Genomic DNA, 15,688 nt, shown 5'->3' on the forward strand with positions numbered 1-15,688 from the left:
TTGAGGGGATGTTGCAGACAGCTGCACAGACTCTAAAGACGGGCTCTTGGAGGATGAGTGAGGGCCCTAAAACACAGCTGCGGAAGGTGTGGAGAAGCACTGAAGGAGTATCTCTGCGTATTTGTATGTCAGCAGTCTGGCCCTTGATATTTTGACCCTCTCAGCACCTTCATTTTTAACACAAGACAGGCCCGTGGAGAAGGAGCAGAGACTGGAGATGAAAGAGGTAAGAGGGAGTATCAGATGCAAAGTCACATACTAGACTTTGACCCCTTCCAGCACTCATTCATGTATGTGGTAAATAAAAAACAAAACCCAGAGAAAAGACTATTTGGCAAAAAAATAAGGTTTAATTAATACAATCCAGGTAATTACATTTGGTTGAACTCATTGCTGGGAGAATTACAATAAAAGGGAAAACAGCAACTTGCCAAATGACCACGTGTACACCTTTTACCTACAATGCACATTCAATGCACTTTGAATTACTGTCAGCAGTGATACATTTTAGGACATCTCTACTACTACGTTGGTAGCCGATACCACTCCATCATCTGTCTCTGCTTCAAAAGCTGCCCATTGTGCAGAGGGTGACGAAGAAAGAAATACAATCCTTTTATTATCAGGCAAATAAATGGCAGCATATGGACTTGCCGTTCACAATCCCTTCCCAACCGCTTTATATATGGCTTTGGGTGCAATTTCAGCGCAAAGCATATTTAGACTTCAGCAGAAGAGTTGATGAGGTGAGGGATCGTTACTTCCGCAGGATTTTCTTTTGAAGGCTCCATTTCTCTGACCTCTAAAAAACGAGGGAGAAGAAAAGCCATAAAACCTATTTTCCATTACGTCTTTTTAAAGCGGTGCCGGCAAGTGGAGGGATGCAGGGACAGAAAAAAAGGAAAAGGAAATTGGCTTCTGGATTCTGTTTGCATCACTCACATGTCAATGCAAATAGGGTGATCTGGTTGCTCAGCACTACGTTTGCCCGCAAACACAGAACAACAACAAAGTTCTCTGTACCTTAGATGGTCCGATGAATGTGTTTTTGCCGATATATCTCATCTCCCTCTTGATTACAATGAGTTGGTGCCATAATAGGATTGTCAACTACCAAGAAGTGACAGCTTAAAAGAAACGCTTTCCAGTTGAAATGTGCCTTTGAGGGCCGATTTTCCAGAGCTTTCTTGCTCTACTTTAAAGCTCCATCCAATTCAGCAGTCCTTTCAGTGTAGCTGGGATACAAATCCTTGCCACTGCAGCTACCACAGGCCCAGAATGAGCATAAAAAAGCTGCATTACATCTTGCTTCGTTTTTTAAAGGATCTTTTTGGCTTCTCATGTGCAGGACCCTCTATAGCACAAAGTGTCCCACTCTGGTCTGCCAAGTGTCTCTGTTACTGGGATTTGTCATAGGGAAGTCAAAGAATCGCTACAAAGACAATGCTAACCACCAGCATTTCACCGTAGCTCAGGCTCTCTTATGTTATTTCAGAAACGCCATTGTCGTGCCGCTGCCTGCCAAAGCGCGCACCCCAGGCCGGCTCCCAATCGGCCATTCGCAGGGGTGAGTTTTTCAGTTAGCCATTGTGCTTTCGTGCCCCCCCCCCCCCCCCCGCCTTTTATTTATCTTCCTGTTGCGGCTGACAGTTTGAGAGATTCCAGGAGTGCTGGGGTTTCAGCCAGCATGTCTTGCAGGCAGCGGCGGCGGATGTCGGGCGATAACTGTCCCCAGCCGAAGGCGACTGTGCCTCGAATCTCTCGGTGGGTGATTCCAAGGCACGCTCACGCCATCCGGCACATCCACACTCCTGGAGCCCCTCCAGGAAAGGGAAACATTTTACAAGCTGTTTGTGAATAGAAAGAATAAAATAACCTATTTCCGGGGCATCTCAAACTGACCTGCTGATGATCTGCACTGGTTTGGAAGTAGGGTAAGAGATGGACGCACGGTGAGAGGTCTTCAACTACACAGGTCCACACAATTGCAGATCTTGATCATCTCAGAATTTCTGAAATTGAAATGATTTTACTGTATCATTTAAAAAAAAGTTTAGAATTTAGAGAACAGCTTTCATTTCCATTTAACTTCCGCCCTAGAAGTTTCAATTGTAAATTCAAAATTCAAAGCTTGAAATTAAAAACCATTAACGTCAGGAATCAGAGTTTACTGAACAACTACTGTGATATTTTACCAGCCTGGCAAACGTTCAGCGAGGAAACAGGACTGTGGGCAGCGTGAAGTGGAAGCCACTGAACCGAAACCCGTTGGACACATGTTCCAGGTTATGTCTTTTTATCTAGTGTCTGCACAAACACAAAGAGGATTTTGGGGGAGAAAGTTCCCAGCACCTCATTCACCTCTCCTCACCTCCCTCCGCCCTCCCTTCCCCGTCCTCAGGTCTGATAAAGCTGTGGGGCCCAGTAGATGCACTGTGCTTCCCAACAAGCAAGACCTGGGAATGAGAAGGGAGCTCTATGAGGGCCCCTCAAGGGGTCTGCTGGGGGAAAGCCCATTTTTGTCTTTCACTCTAATGGGGAGCAGAAGAGTAGAGTACTCAGACTACCACAGACCACTGGATGGGAGAACAGAACCCCCCCCAAACACCCCTAATATATATACATTTTAGCCGCTGATTCGCCCGCAAGGTTTTGTCACAAATACTAATACTACCCAAGTGATACTTGGTATTACAGTACTACAAGCAGTACGGTGAGACATTTCCATAATCTTCTGTGCAGCTTTTTAAGATGAACATATTGACAAGAAAAGGCTTGACAAGAAGAATGTCCCTTAAATTTACCTTCAAGTCACTCCATGTATCAGTATTTCCTTTTTTTGTATTAGTTAGGTTGTTGATTTTTTATCAACGTCAAGAGGTAATGATATTTATTTTTATATTATCTATACGGTTTATAGAGTTTTTGCTGTTAAAATGTACAACAAAGACCTCACAAAGCTTAAGTCTAAAATAATCAAACGAAACAAAATGAACATAAGCAAACGCATTTTTCTAGACAGCACATTTAATTTATGTTATCATGTAAAAGAATCACGTGGTAGACATATTTTGCATGCTTTTTGGTTGAATTCATGTATTTTAAACGTCACAAAAGAAGTGGGAAATAAAGTGGACAAATTGCTAACGTAGCACATAAAAGGGAGACAAAGGATAAAAGCGACTTGCAAAGATGAGAGGCAAGATGCTGAAAGAAAAGACGAGCAAGCAGAGAGGAAGTATGTGAGGGAGCAGTCGACAAAGAGAGCAGCCAAAAAAGACTCAGAGAAAAAGAAATTGACTCTGTGTGGGTGAGTTGCTGGTGCTGAAGAGGAGCCAAACCCTGCAGCCCTCACCTCAGCCTCGTCTTCATCAGCTGCAGCGCCTCCCTCTCCCCGGTCCAGCCCCTGGCCCTGCAATAAATACATTTTCAATTACAACCACCGGGGAACAAAAAGGAAGAGGGGGAGAGGAAGGAGGATGGAGGAGGACCCTCGAGGAGTCTGAGTGAAATCTTCTGGATGACACCTCTGGCCACAAGGCTCAGATGTGCTACAGCGGTGGGCCCCCATCATTTGGCCCCGGCACACGCGTGCAGCCTAATCACTGGCTGGCTCTTTGCAGCCAGCCAGTGATTTAAGTGAGCCGGGGTCTGAGTCCAGCCGTGCACCAGCAAGCACTTTGATGGAACACCTGCAGTGAAACAAAATCTTTACTGGACACGGTGCAACCTGAACCCCACACAGATGGAGGGTTGTGGGACCCGCGCGGGTTTTGGGGGGCGTGAGCGTGTGTTGGACCCTAAACATACCACCACCATGCCTTTGAAGATTATTATAGGTGGCGGACGTCGAGGGTAATAGAAGGTTTGCGTCAGTGCCACTGGATGTGAAGGTGATATCATTAAATAGTTACATTCGAATCATGTGAGAGAAATTATTTTTTGAGCCCTTTAATTTAATTTGATCCAAATTTTAACTGGTCTTACTCGGTGGAAAAACAAGACATCAGCGGTTTTCTAAAAAACACAAACAAGAGACAGTTTTGCTTAATTGCTTGATGACACAGCAAAGATTTGAGCGATAGCTCTACCTGATAGCGGCTCATACCTGCAGGTAAGCATGCAGCCATTATATGGGCATTATACAAGGTCAGCAAACGCCTCCCAGTGTTTGCTTTTGAATAACAACAAGTTCTTTGAATGAAGTTTATTTTGGCAAAGTTCAAAACAGATACGAATGTTATTTGAATATAGTTTGCATCACACACAAAATAAAACACTTAAGGATAACTCAAATGGAATTGCAATAACAACGTGCTATTGTGGGTTTTCACTGACTCAGCTTCATTTCTACAGTTGTTTCATTAACCTGCTCCACCAGCTTCATGGCCTATTATGGGTCCATTAACTCTGAGGCGGGTAAAATTATTATAGACACCCCGAGTCAGCAAGAAGCAAGGGAGGGTCCCCATTCTCTCTGTGAACTACATACATGGCTATAGGTGTCAAATAGCTGCAACAACCAGCACACAAATAAAGAAAAGCATAAAATGAAGATAAATGGTTTAAAATTGAGATGTGCCTGCCTTGAATCTACGCATTAAGTGAGCAACAGCAAATAAAGAGCTGGCAACCAATGGCGGGCCATCATTATTCCAACACACTCCATGGGAATGTTTGGTACCGCAGGTACGGCACAATACACCAGTTGGCAGGCATTATAGCCACTAAATAAGGGCCGTTGCAGAGAAGTCAGTGATGAATTTGTCGGCAGGTCTGTTTTCGGCAGCACAAAGCAGAGCGCCGCCTCAGCAACATGGGCTGTCACTGTGCACCGCCCAGGGTCACGGTCTCTGTTCTGAGCACCGTGACCGCTGCGGTAATTACCTAAATTGGGGAAGAAGTAAAAAGGCTCAGCATTCCAGGCGTGTCACAGGGGCTGGGTTTGTGTGGGGAGAATGTGAGCTGCGATCCCCGATTCCAGGGTGGACGTGAAGAGATTCAAACACACTGGAATTTTCCCCACTCCTTATATTCTCCAGGTCACCATCCCGCCCATCACCCCACCCACCCCTTGATCTGCCCCTGTTTCCCAACAGGGGAAGAGAAAGAGGGTGGGAGGGGAGGGATGCGTTGGGGGTCAAGAGAATTATGTGGTCCGGCCTCCCTGGTCAGAATAGGTCAGTGGGTTGGGTGACCTGGAGGTCGGCGGTTGTTGTCGCAGCTGCTGATACTGTAACAAGATAATAGGTGTTGTCTGGGGTCAGATCAACGTATTAACTAGCTATTTAATAATTGGTTTATGAAGATGTAATTGGCTCACAGCTGTCTCTGATTTAATCCTTGGCCCCAGAGCTGGTTATGTTTCACCTTTCCTTTTCTCGGCCTCCCGGCAGTAGCAGCAGCAGCAGCAGCCAAGCATGCTCCCCAGAGACGACGGGCTAGCTAGCGTCATCCCAGCTAACGAGGACCACGCTTTTGCTGTTTCCATCCGGCCTGCCAACAGTTCCCAGACAGGGCCCCATTTCACGGCTGCCTGCTCAAGGTGTGGGTCCGAACACGTGGGGGCCACGGCTGGTTGGGGGCTATGAAAGAGAAATAATGTGTTTGGATTATTGTGCACATAACATGTGTCTGTGTAAGAGTGTTGAGTTTTGGTTTGTGTTAGAGGTAGTTATATGGCTCATAGTGGAATTTCCATTTCCCTCTTATCCAATCAGCAGGCCTGGGGGCCTCCAGCCTCGTGAGGCAGGCAGGGAGTTGATGTGATTTAGCCCCCGCTTAAAGGGAACACATTGCTTTTTTGACAGACGCTGGCCTCCCGCTCAGACTGAGGTCTGCAATTACACAAAACATAAACACGGTGTGCGGAGGCCAGGCTGGAGTTCCGAGGGCCCCTGGGAAGGGAAAACGCTGCACAGCTCTGCGAAGGCCGCAGAGGCCTTGGCAGGCATCCACAATCGGCCATCGCGTGACTGTGGGAGAGGGATGACTCGTACACAACGCTGGGGAACTACACTGGGAAAGATTGTCTCTCTCTGAGAAGCTTCTAAAGAAACTGCACACACGCAAACATACCGTACATGAAAGGGACGTCTTTTGCAGAAATATGGACACTGGTGTTCGTGAATGTGCATGCAAGTCCCTGAAACACGTAGACACACAGAAAAAAAAATCTTGCTGCCACATGTTGCATCTGCACACATTCAATACATTTGGAAAGCAGATGCGGCCGATTCCCACACATACTTTCTCCCTTGTTTCAAACAGGCCACATGCGCACTTGTTAACCAACACTTTCTTTTTTTGCTCTCCCAGCACACACAGCAGGCCTCACCTTTCTCCCCATAAAACAGCTTAAAGACTCTGAAGCGGCTCCCTTCCTTCTTCACCAGGGTTTAAGGTGGGATGGGCGCAGAGGGGTTTGGGGGGGTGGGGGGGGGGGGGGGGTGGTCCCCTTCAGTTTCCTACCCAAAGAGGAAGAGAGGGGACTAAAACAACGATTTAAGTGTTTTTAATTAACTCGCATTGGGGGAAACAATGCGACGGCTGCCACCGTTATTTACTGTAATGAACTGGGCCCCATTGTGGGCACGTCGCTCTTCGGGAACCTCTCATTGAGCCCGGCTGAATGCAACAAGCCCTGAATGGATGTCAGGCCGGATAAAGGTTTTTGAGGAACAGTGAGAGTGTTGCCTTGTGGGTGAAAAGACTGGCGGTGAGATCATATTTACCCACCATTCAGCCCGCTTTATGTACGCCCATCGGCCACATCCTTTTCGGATTAATCAGGGACAGAGGGAGCGGCCCGGCAGACTGTATTTTCCAGTCAATTGAGAGAGGGGCCTGACACAAGCATGGGAAAGCAAATAACCCGGATTAGTCTTCTTCAAAGTCCCGGCCTTGTGAAAGATGGGAGGAGGAGGAGGAGCAGAAAAAGGTGGGAGTTTGCAGTACACACACACACACACACACACACACACACACCTACGGTTATGACAGTCAGACACACGCACACAGGAAGTTTTTCTTTCTTTCTTTTATAGAAAATTCTTCACATGAAGGGGAGGGGGCCGCTGCTAATGTTCGCAGAGTGTGTTTGGACATGAACACTGTATCATCACACTTCACCTCACTGCCCGACGCGTGAGACTGAAGCTCGGCTCGCGAGACTACCACTGCCACCATGTGAGTGCGCGTGCATTAGTGCGTGGAAACTTTTCATCCCTTCTGAGAGTGCAAATAAAGTTCAACTGAGGATGTCTGTGTTTCATTAAAACCATCAGTGTGTCTCAGCATGCAGACAAACAGGGACCATTATGAAGCCATTTTCCCTCAAAACGTGACGGAATCTGAGTGCCGCGGCTTTGAGAAGCTCGCTGGGAAGTCTCCACAGCAATTTAGAACGCACACGCAGTTCAGCAGCACACGCCATACATTACTCCACGGAACCACAACAATATTAATGGTGCAGCAGGATAATTTCCCAGTGATGGGGCGATTAAGATTGTCAGTGGTCTCCTGACGTGAAATCATGTTACACACATGTGCTACATACCTCTGTGCACAGTCTTTAGTGCTGCCATGACTTGCTCTCAAAGACAACCTTATTCAACAGCAGGAATGTTCACAGTTATGTGTGTACGTGTGTGTGTGTGTGTGTGTGTGTGTGGTGGTAGTGGGGGGGGGGGGTTATTTCCTTCGCTATCTTTTCACATAAAAAACTGCTCAGTCTTTTTTTCCCCAAGAGTTACGGTACTCTCAGAACTGTACACACACACACACACACACACACACACACACACACACACACCAAGAAGCATGCAGCAGGCACAAGCAAGCACACACGCGCGCACACACTTACTCATGCAGGCACACAGCACTTTCCCTCAGGCGGTCTGGCTGTAAGACGATACCTCGTCTCGGAGCATTTCGCACATGCCTTCCCGGACAGTTCCCACACTCCCGGCCGCCTCAGCCTGTCTGACCTTTGCCAAGCACACCAGCCTCCCCGCTGCCCCCCCACCTCCCCGAGCCTCCTTCCTCCTTCCCCAGCCCCTCCTCCTCCTCCTCTTCTCCCAGGGCCTGCGGTTTGGACAGCTGCGGCCAAGCTGGCTGCCTGGCTTGTGGAAAACATCCGCCACACATGGAGGACTGCGCTGATCCTTCTTGGCTTCTGCTGGATGACTGGGTGACTGGTTGCCGGTTTCCCAATCCCATGAACACATTATTTGAATCTACCACCAATACTTATGTCCCTGTGCCCCATCCAAGTCTAAGAAAATAATGAGCATAATTTTGAGGGCACTGTTTAGGTTTAAGCTGAGTGAAGCAGGAAAGCTGTGGAAAAACAGGAGAAAGACGTCCTGTGAAATAAAGTGGCTTTTCTGTTGCGGTTACATGGTTTGGACCTCACGCCACCAGTGGCGCTACCAAGACCCAATATCCTTTAGTTGACCTACAGTGGAAGAGGGCTGATCACATTTGCAGGATACTTTTTTTTTCCAGGTTCACAGTAAAATCTGCTCTGGTCTGTATCACTCAGTATACAAAAAAAAAGATTTTTGACTAGTTCCAGCACCAAAGTAGTTCTTAAAGGAGTAGTTTTATTACCAGTACACCATTCTTAAATTCACCTAATTCCTGTTAACTTCTATGTATTCTTCTGTTTTTTTCTGTAAAGTACTTCAACTATATTTCATACGTTGCTCTCTACCACTGATGGCATTGTTTATAATAGAATTAGTTCACCCGACTGGCTACAAGACTACAAGTCCTGTTAAGATGAATATTTTTGCAGTGCAGGCCTAATCCCCTGCAGCATGGCTCCAATTTAAGGCCTCCCCACAGACATAGCGTGGTACATAAACAGGCCCAGGTTACTGCCTCTCCCCAACAAGCACACACACACACACACACACACACACACACACACACACACACACACATAGCCGGCACATATGAGACTGATTTTGCTCAAGATCTGGACGCTGGCCACTGCTTGGAGCTTTTTTCCATTTTATGCGTGCACTTGAGTATCACACACACACACACACACACACACACACACACACACACACACACACACACACACACACACTGCTCTGCTTACTGTTCTACATGGGCGTATGAACAAGGTGTGTGTCTATGTCTGCATTGGCCGATACACAAACACGCACACATAGACACACTCACTCACACACAGTTGGTTTTCTTTTCTAACTCCCTCTCTGATTGTGTTGCGGGCGACAGTCTCTTTGTTGCGCACACAAACAGAGTCAGAGTCTTTCCTCCAGTTTCCTCACCTTCCCTGCTTCACAGAGGGATGAAAAATCAAGTGTGATGAATAGAGGGAATGGTGTAAGATGGAGGATTACACCCCTGGCTGGAATTTTGAAGGGAGTAGCTTTACTGTAAAGACAGAAAAATGCAATCTTGATGGTGTTGCTGACAACTTGCATCACATTTCCGCTCTGTTTGAGACGGGATTATATGAGGGAACCAGTGTTGGCATGGCACTTGCAGCCTGACCTAAGAATCTGAGGATTCTACTCTGTTTGTGGTTGAATTCAGCCACAGTCAACACACTTTTCCCAGTCTCTCAAATAACCACTCTAGTCTAATCTGGTGGGCCACCAAATGTCTCACACCGCGCAGCGAGAACACTTTGCCTAAAGGGAATTTCTGAATTTCCGACTTAAATTGTTGTTAGTCAGTTTCTGTGAAGTGAAGAAAATGGAGGAAAAAAATTCTTGTATGTGAGGTTTCAAAACAACACAAGTCAGCAGCAGGTGGTAACAATGGAAAACAGAAAATACAGACATTTTATATATTGTTGGAGCTGCCGATCATTCTAAATAGATTCCAAAGGCCGCTTTGTAAGAGTGTTTATAATTCTGATTCAAGAACTCATCTGGATCCAAACATTGCATTGAAGGTGTCCGGTATGGAAGCAAAGAGGACAAAACTATTAAAAACAAAAACCTTCACATTAACTTTTACACTCAACAATTCACACACATGCACTCACACACAAACACTCAATTCTCTACCATCCTTTTGCCCTCCTCCTCCTCCTCCTCCTCCTCACTACTTCCATCCATCCACCCGTCTCCCACGAGGAGCTCTTGTGCTGCAAGGCTGCGACGCAAACACTGATAAAAAAAGAAGAAGAAAAATTGCTCGCTCTGTTGGTAGAAAAACCTACACCCCAAAAAAGAAAGAAAGAAGAAATGTCTTTGGGAAAAAAAAATTGTTAAGTTGAAAAGCGAGCATTTTTCTCTCGCTCTGAGCTCTTGGTCCAGGCTCAGAGCATCCCTGGATGCCAGAGTCTTTCATCATTTGGCAGCTTGGCTCTGCAGTTCAGTTTTACCTCCTGGCTGGAGGCAAGCGAAGCATCACTTGCTCTCCACACAGCAAGCGGGTGAGAGAGAGAGAGAGAGAGAAAGAGAGAGATATAAAGCGAAAAGTCTTTCATGCAAAAACAACCTCTGGAGTCATCCATGGCCAGGCATGGGCCGCTGTGTTTTTATTCTGTTTTCTCCCTCTGTTCCTCCATCCCTCTCCTCCATTTGTTTCCTTTTATCTGATGTGATTTAGCTCCAGAAGTAACATTCTTGCCATTATATAATCGGCAGCAGTATAGCTCCCAGTGATGGAGATGTTGAAAGCAAAGTGGGAGAGATGTGTGCTAGCGAGGCAGAACAGAGTGACCTCTGATGTCCTGCTCTCCTTTTTTGGAAGGAAGCATAGTCTTGCTGGTGAAAAACACAAAACAGACGTTTTTGTTCTCTGCCTAAAGACAGCGCCGCCTTCGTAGGCGATTTCAAAGTACACCTGCCACCCTGTTTTGCCCGATTTGGCGCTCTGAAACCCAAACTCAACACCGATACTCCAGGCTGTTTTATCCCTCCTTACACCAGTACTTCTGTATTTTTAGTTAAGCCAAAAAAGCCTTAAAGTCAGTTATACTCAAACCACCAAAGGTATGACTACTGAATTTGCAAGCAGCCACAAGCCTATGAATAACGTTCAAAATCTTTATTTTAGTACAATGATTGAGGAGAAAATACAAAATAAATGTAATTACACAATGCAGACAAAAGAAGGACACCACGGCTAAATGGGAAATAAGATCACAACCTCCCGCAAAGCGAGTAAACTGTGTCAAACAGTCTCGCCCTCCACAGGGTTCCCACAGGGCTTGATTAAGCACCCCTACCATACGCTTTCTTTCGCCACGGATATGCCACCCTGAACAAGACACTTGGGCATGTCAGGCCGGGCTGAGATGAAGACTGATGTGACTCGTCATTAGGGCTGATGGCCGTCCCCTGCGGCGAGATGTATGTTCCTACTGAGTTGCCCAGCAGGAATTCCCCCCCCCCCTTAAGAGTTCTGGGAGCAAAGGCATCTGGTTGGAAGACCTCTTTCCTCCCACAGACCCACAGATAACCCACTCACACGTATAATCTCATGTGTGTGCAGAGATGTAGATTTCAGAACACGCCAACATATGCAGAGACACACACAAAAAGCCTGGCGCAAAATGGGTGCAATCTGGCCCCCGGGGAGCCTGCCCGTCGCCTACAGCCCCCGCCGAGCTTGCCCAGCGGGGGCTCCAAGGGCTAGCTGCTAGATGCTCAGCGGGGTGTCTGGGAGATGCGGTCCTGGAGACTTTGAGGCGAGGACTGGAGTGTCGACCATGGAGGCCCTGACCCTCAAACAGGCGGCACAGACAGAGCGTTTCTCAGGCCAGGACATGGGCGATTGTGTCGATGCCTTTGCAATCTCTGTTCCCATGGCCTTAACCCAAAGGGTCCTGAGAATTTTTCTTAGAGCGCTTAATCATTATTTTCATCGTAAATGAAAAAAAAATCAACATTGGATAGACCATGTGTGTCTGAGAGCAAATGCTGGACATGTATGGGTGTGTGGGTATTTAAACAGTCCAAAATTGAAAATTAAAATCTTCACAATATATGAAAGCAGACAATTTTAGACGTTTCAAGACACTAAATTCCTAAAAATATATAAACAGCGATTGTTGGATGAGTGAGATTCCCGGTGAAGTTTACTTATATTCGTGGTGCATCTGTCTGCTATCCTTGTTCTACATTTATTCATATTCCGAACCTTTTTGTATCGGATCTGAATATTTAGATGTGAATGTTCACGTTACGGTTTTGAAATAGAGCAAATGCTTTTGTATTTTTTAGTTGTAATACAAACATCTTTGGTTGCCACCTCTGTAGCAGTAGTCTGTGGAAGCTGTTGCATGTGTGTAAAGGAAAAACGTTTATTCTACTTTTATCTAAACTCTAAAGACTAGAGTCATAGGAGAATTTTGCTAACTAAATGTATTTGACAGCTGGTATTATATTGTAAAATTACCTTATTCTGTCAAATTAAAATTAAATTGATTGGACGCCAGTGTTGAAGAGCATCAAGTTTAGAACACTCCAGGTTTGGCCTGAGGAGAATCCAAGGATAACGTGTTTATGTCACATGATATAACCACTTGATGTAAGCGACCGTCTACAGCTCCAATATAAAAAGCATCATTGTGAGCCAAAACAGACTAACCTCCAAAAACAACCTGAAATTGATTGAGTTTTTAACAAAGTTACAAAGAAAAGGAAAGTTTTTAGAGCACTAAGAGATGACAAGAAATGCATACCATCACTTTGCACATCCAAAAACAGTTAGTGATCGACCCTACACTACCTATTATGGGCCTTGCTGCCTGTGTCACATCACCAGAGTGGATTGGCTGGTGATTGATGATCCACCTCATCATGGCCACAGTTACCTGCCACAGCTCAGAGTGGACAAAACCTTTGGGCTGGGCCAGAACTAACTTAATTCTTGTCATCCGCCCCTTTGCAAGGTATGGGAAAAATGGCCTGGACTGAAGAGTTTGGGAGATGAGAGAAGTGGGACTTGAATGGAGCCAAAAGGAGAAAAGGACTGAAAGGAAAAGGAACTCCGTCAATGGGAAGGGGGCAGGAGAGGCTGAATGCACCGGTCCATGGTCTACAGTGTTGATATTTCCCTCAATGGTCTCTTCCAAAGTGAGCGTTTTAAGCCAGCCGACACACTAAATTTGCCCTTTGTGCCCGGAGAGGCCCCCTAGCTGTCGTGATGCAAGGTGAGGAGGCACTGGGGGCAGATGGAACCTGCTTGTCACCTCAATGGTCTCTATTCTCCCCCCTGTATGCCCTGCATGGCCCGCCCCGCCCATCGCCACCATTCACCCAGCGCTCTAGTGGGAACGTCCAGGGACCTTGCGCTTTGGGACGTCCTCATATAATGAGCCCCTCTGGATGGCTTGAATGTGGCCCCATTGTTCTACCCGGGGCCATTAAACCACCTCCTGGGCAAACAAGAGCGTCCCTCTTCCTTTATGGGGCCCAAGAAGGCAACAAAGAGAGGAGTCATTGAGACACAGAGGGGCCGCCCTTTGTTTGGTGTCCTTTTTGCTGCTCCTCAATGCCTGGGCTGGGAAGGGGAGGATCCTGTTGGTGTTTAGCGCTCCTCATATCACCGCAATCCCTTGTTTGGCCAAAGTGGAGATGTGAACTTAATTGACTTGAGTGGCCCCAGTGCACCTTGTAGCAAATAACCTGGAGGAGGTACAGAGAACTTATTGTGAGTCTCAAAAGAAAACCTGTGAGGATAGTTTTATGACCCCTTCCATCCCAGCTAATGGATCTCTGGAGAATTTTATACCATTTGATCTTAACTAGCTCGACTTTGGTTGTCAACAGGGTTGTAGAGCAACGACATGCTGAACGCGACCAGAAAGCTTCTCTGCAGTGATCTGATATTATGAATGACCATATGTCAATTTTCTTTTTACACATCATTACTGTAAATTACTTCTACAGGGAGCTAGCAACGGTGGATCCAAACCAGTGGAGATGCAGTCACAGAGACCTACCTGACATGGCACTAGAACTGTAACCACTGACAATATAGACCTAAATAGAAAGTTAATGGCTGTCTGCGTCTGCTCAGCATGTGGCAGAGTCCATAGTCAGAGACACCCTGATGTTTCAGATGCCTACTAAGTGAAAGTCTTTAGATATCCCGAGACTAACGGGACTGCAGGCCAGTGTCAGTTTAGACACATCATTCACATGAAACCTTTCCCCCAGGCCACCACACTAGGCAGTGGGGCTGATTAGCTGAGGGCAGGTGCCTGACGCAGGGCTCCTGAGGAGAGGTTAAGGAGAGGAGTCAACACCTCCCTGTGTGCTGCTGACTGGCTCGCTGCCACCATGTCATCCATTCTGTAGTCTAATCGAGTTATCATATCAACAAATCTCCCGCCAGGGGCCCCACGGTTGACACTCCCAGAAAAGAAACCCAGAGGGGGCCAACAAATTTTTTAGCAGCAGGGCGCTAGGGAAAGGCGCCGGCCTGCCAGGCGGCCATGTAAAGTACCTGCAGCCTCCGGTCAAGCTCCCCCGCGGGGACGACACTCACGCTGGGCGCCATGCTGGGGTGGTTATTCGATTAGGCTGCGTGCTATGTGGGCAGCTCCATTCTGCTGCCTCGTGGCCTCGTGAACCACCCACTGGGAAAACTGTTTGAGTTACCATGGGGAGAGGAAGAAAATAGTCCAGGATAAGAAGCATCCGATCGGTGAGAGAACCTACAATGTGAAAGCAGGACTGCTGTGCGTCAACATTTATTGGTGAGAGCAAGAATCATCAAAATGTGTCTTTCCCCTTTAGAGGAAACATTGTCAATTACAATTTTTATTTGTATTTGCTGTGAAGGCAACTCTCCCACAAAGTGAAGGGAAAGACTCAGAAACTTCCTAAACAAGACCACAGTAAGAATCAGTGCCAAAGACGTACAGTCATTTATTTAAAATACAGTATATATATATATATATATATATATATATATTGAAATCTATGTTATGCGATGAATTCGCATAATATTACAGACAGAAACACACAGCAGGGGGTCGGCGGGAGAAGGGGGTAGTGGGGTTGGCCCAGAAGTTGACCTGCCACTCCATTGCTACCTGCTGCTAAGACACAAAGGAGCCCCTCGGCGCGCCGCGTCCGGAAAAGAAAGGCCGGGCGGAGAATGAGTCAGCTCGAGCTCCACAGAGAAGAAGACCCTCGTCTATCCCCCATGACCACTCTGTCCTCCATGAATACTATTTACGCCACGGGAAGTCTTTTCTCTAATGGACCCCCCTAGTTCCCTCTTCTTCGCCTCACGGTCTCGTCACATTCACAGGGACCTCTCTTGTCTTCTGTGTCTCATCCTTTTCTCTCTCTCCCTTTCCCCCCTTTTTTTACAGGCTAAATCAAGAGAGATGCTCCTCGAGCATTGCAAATTGATTATGGCACTGAACATTTATTACATGACGGCCGGGGGTCCGCGTGGTGGAGATGAGAGAGAGAGGGAGCGTGCTGGAGAGAGGAATGTGGGCTCGTCCTCGGGGTCATCATTATGATCTGACGCTTGGTCAGTGTCAAGGGGGGCGACGACTGCACGCGCGTTTCACAGAGGAGCCGATTCAAAACTAACTAACAAGCGATGAAGATAACAGAATGTTTCATTAGGGGTACTGGTCTGATTGGATTATTGTAACTTAATGTCTTAACTTGGACTGAAGGAATGATTCAAACACTGATTATTATGTGAACCTCCTGAAAGAATT

At 46.7% G+C, this 15,688-nt stretch overlaps 1 long non-coding RNA gene across 3 annotated transcripts; it reads right to left on the reverse strand.

The window, feature by feature from the left end:
* Nucleotides 1-339: 339 nt before the first annotated feature.
* Nucleotides 340-7,993, reverse strand: LOC120824468 (uncharacterized). Of its 3 annotated transcripts, none has more exons than XR_013468616.1 (5): nt 7,865-7,993; nt 5,324-5,585; nt 3,356-5,233; nt 1,903-2,012; nt 340-1,811 (listed from the first exon to the last, which is right to left on the reverse strand). It is a non-coding gene; the product is annotated as an uncharacterized LOC120824468 (long non-coding RNA). The 3 variants fall into 3 exon arrangements; XR_013468615.1 differs by lacking the exon at nt 7,865-7,993 and adding an exon at nt 6,338-6,445; XR_013468617.1 differs by lacking the exon at nt 7,865-7,993 and adding an exon at nt 6,338-6,445 and having other exon boundaries at nt 340-1,820.
* Nucleotides 7,994-15,688: the final 7,695 nt, after the last annotated feature.

Source organism: Gasterosteus aculeatus, chromosome 8 (genome assembly GCF_964276395.1).
Source record: "Gasterosteus aculeatus chromosome 8, fGasAcu3.hap1.1, whole genome shotgun sequence".
Lineage (NCBI taxonomy): Eukaryota > Metazoa > Chordata > Actinopteri > Perciformes > Gasterosteidae > Gasterosteus > Gasterosteus aculeatus.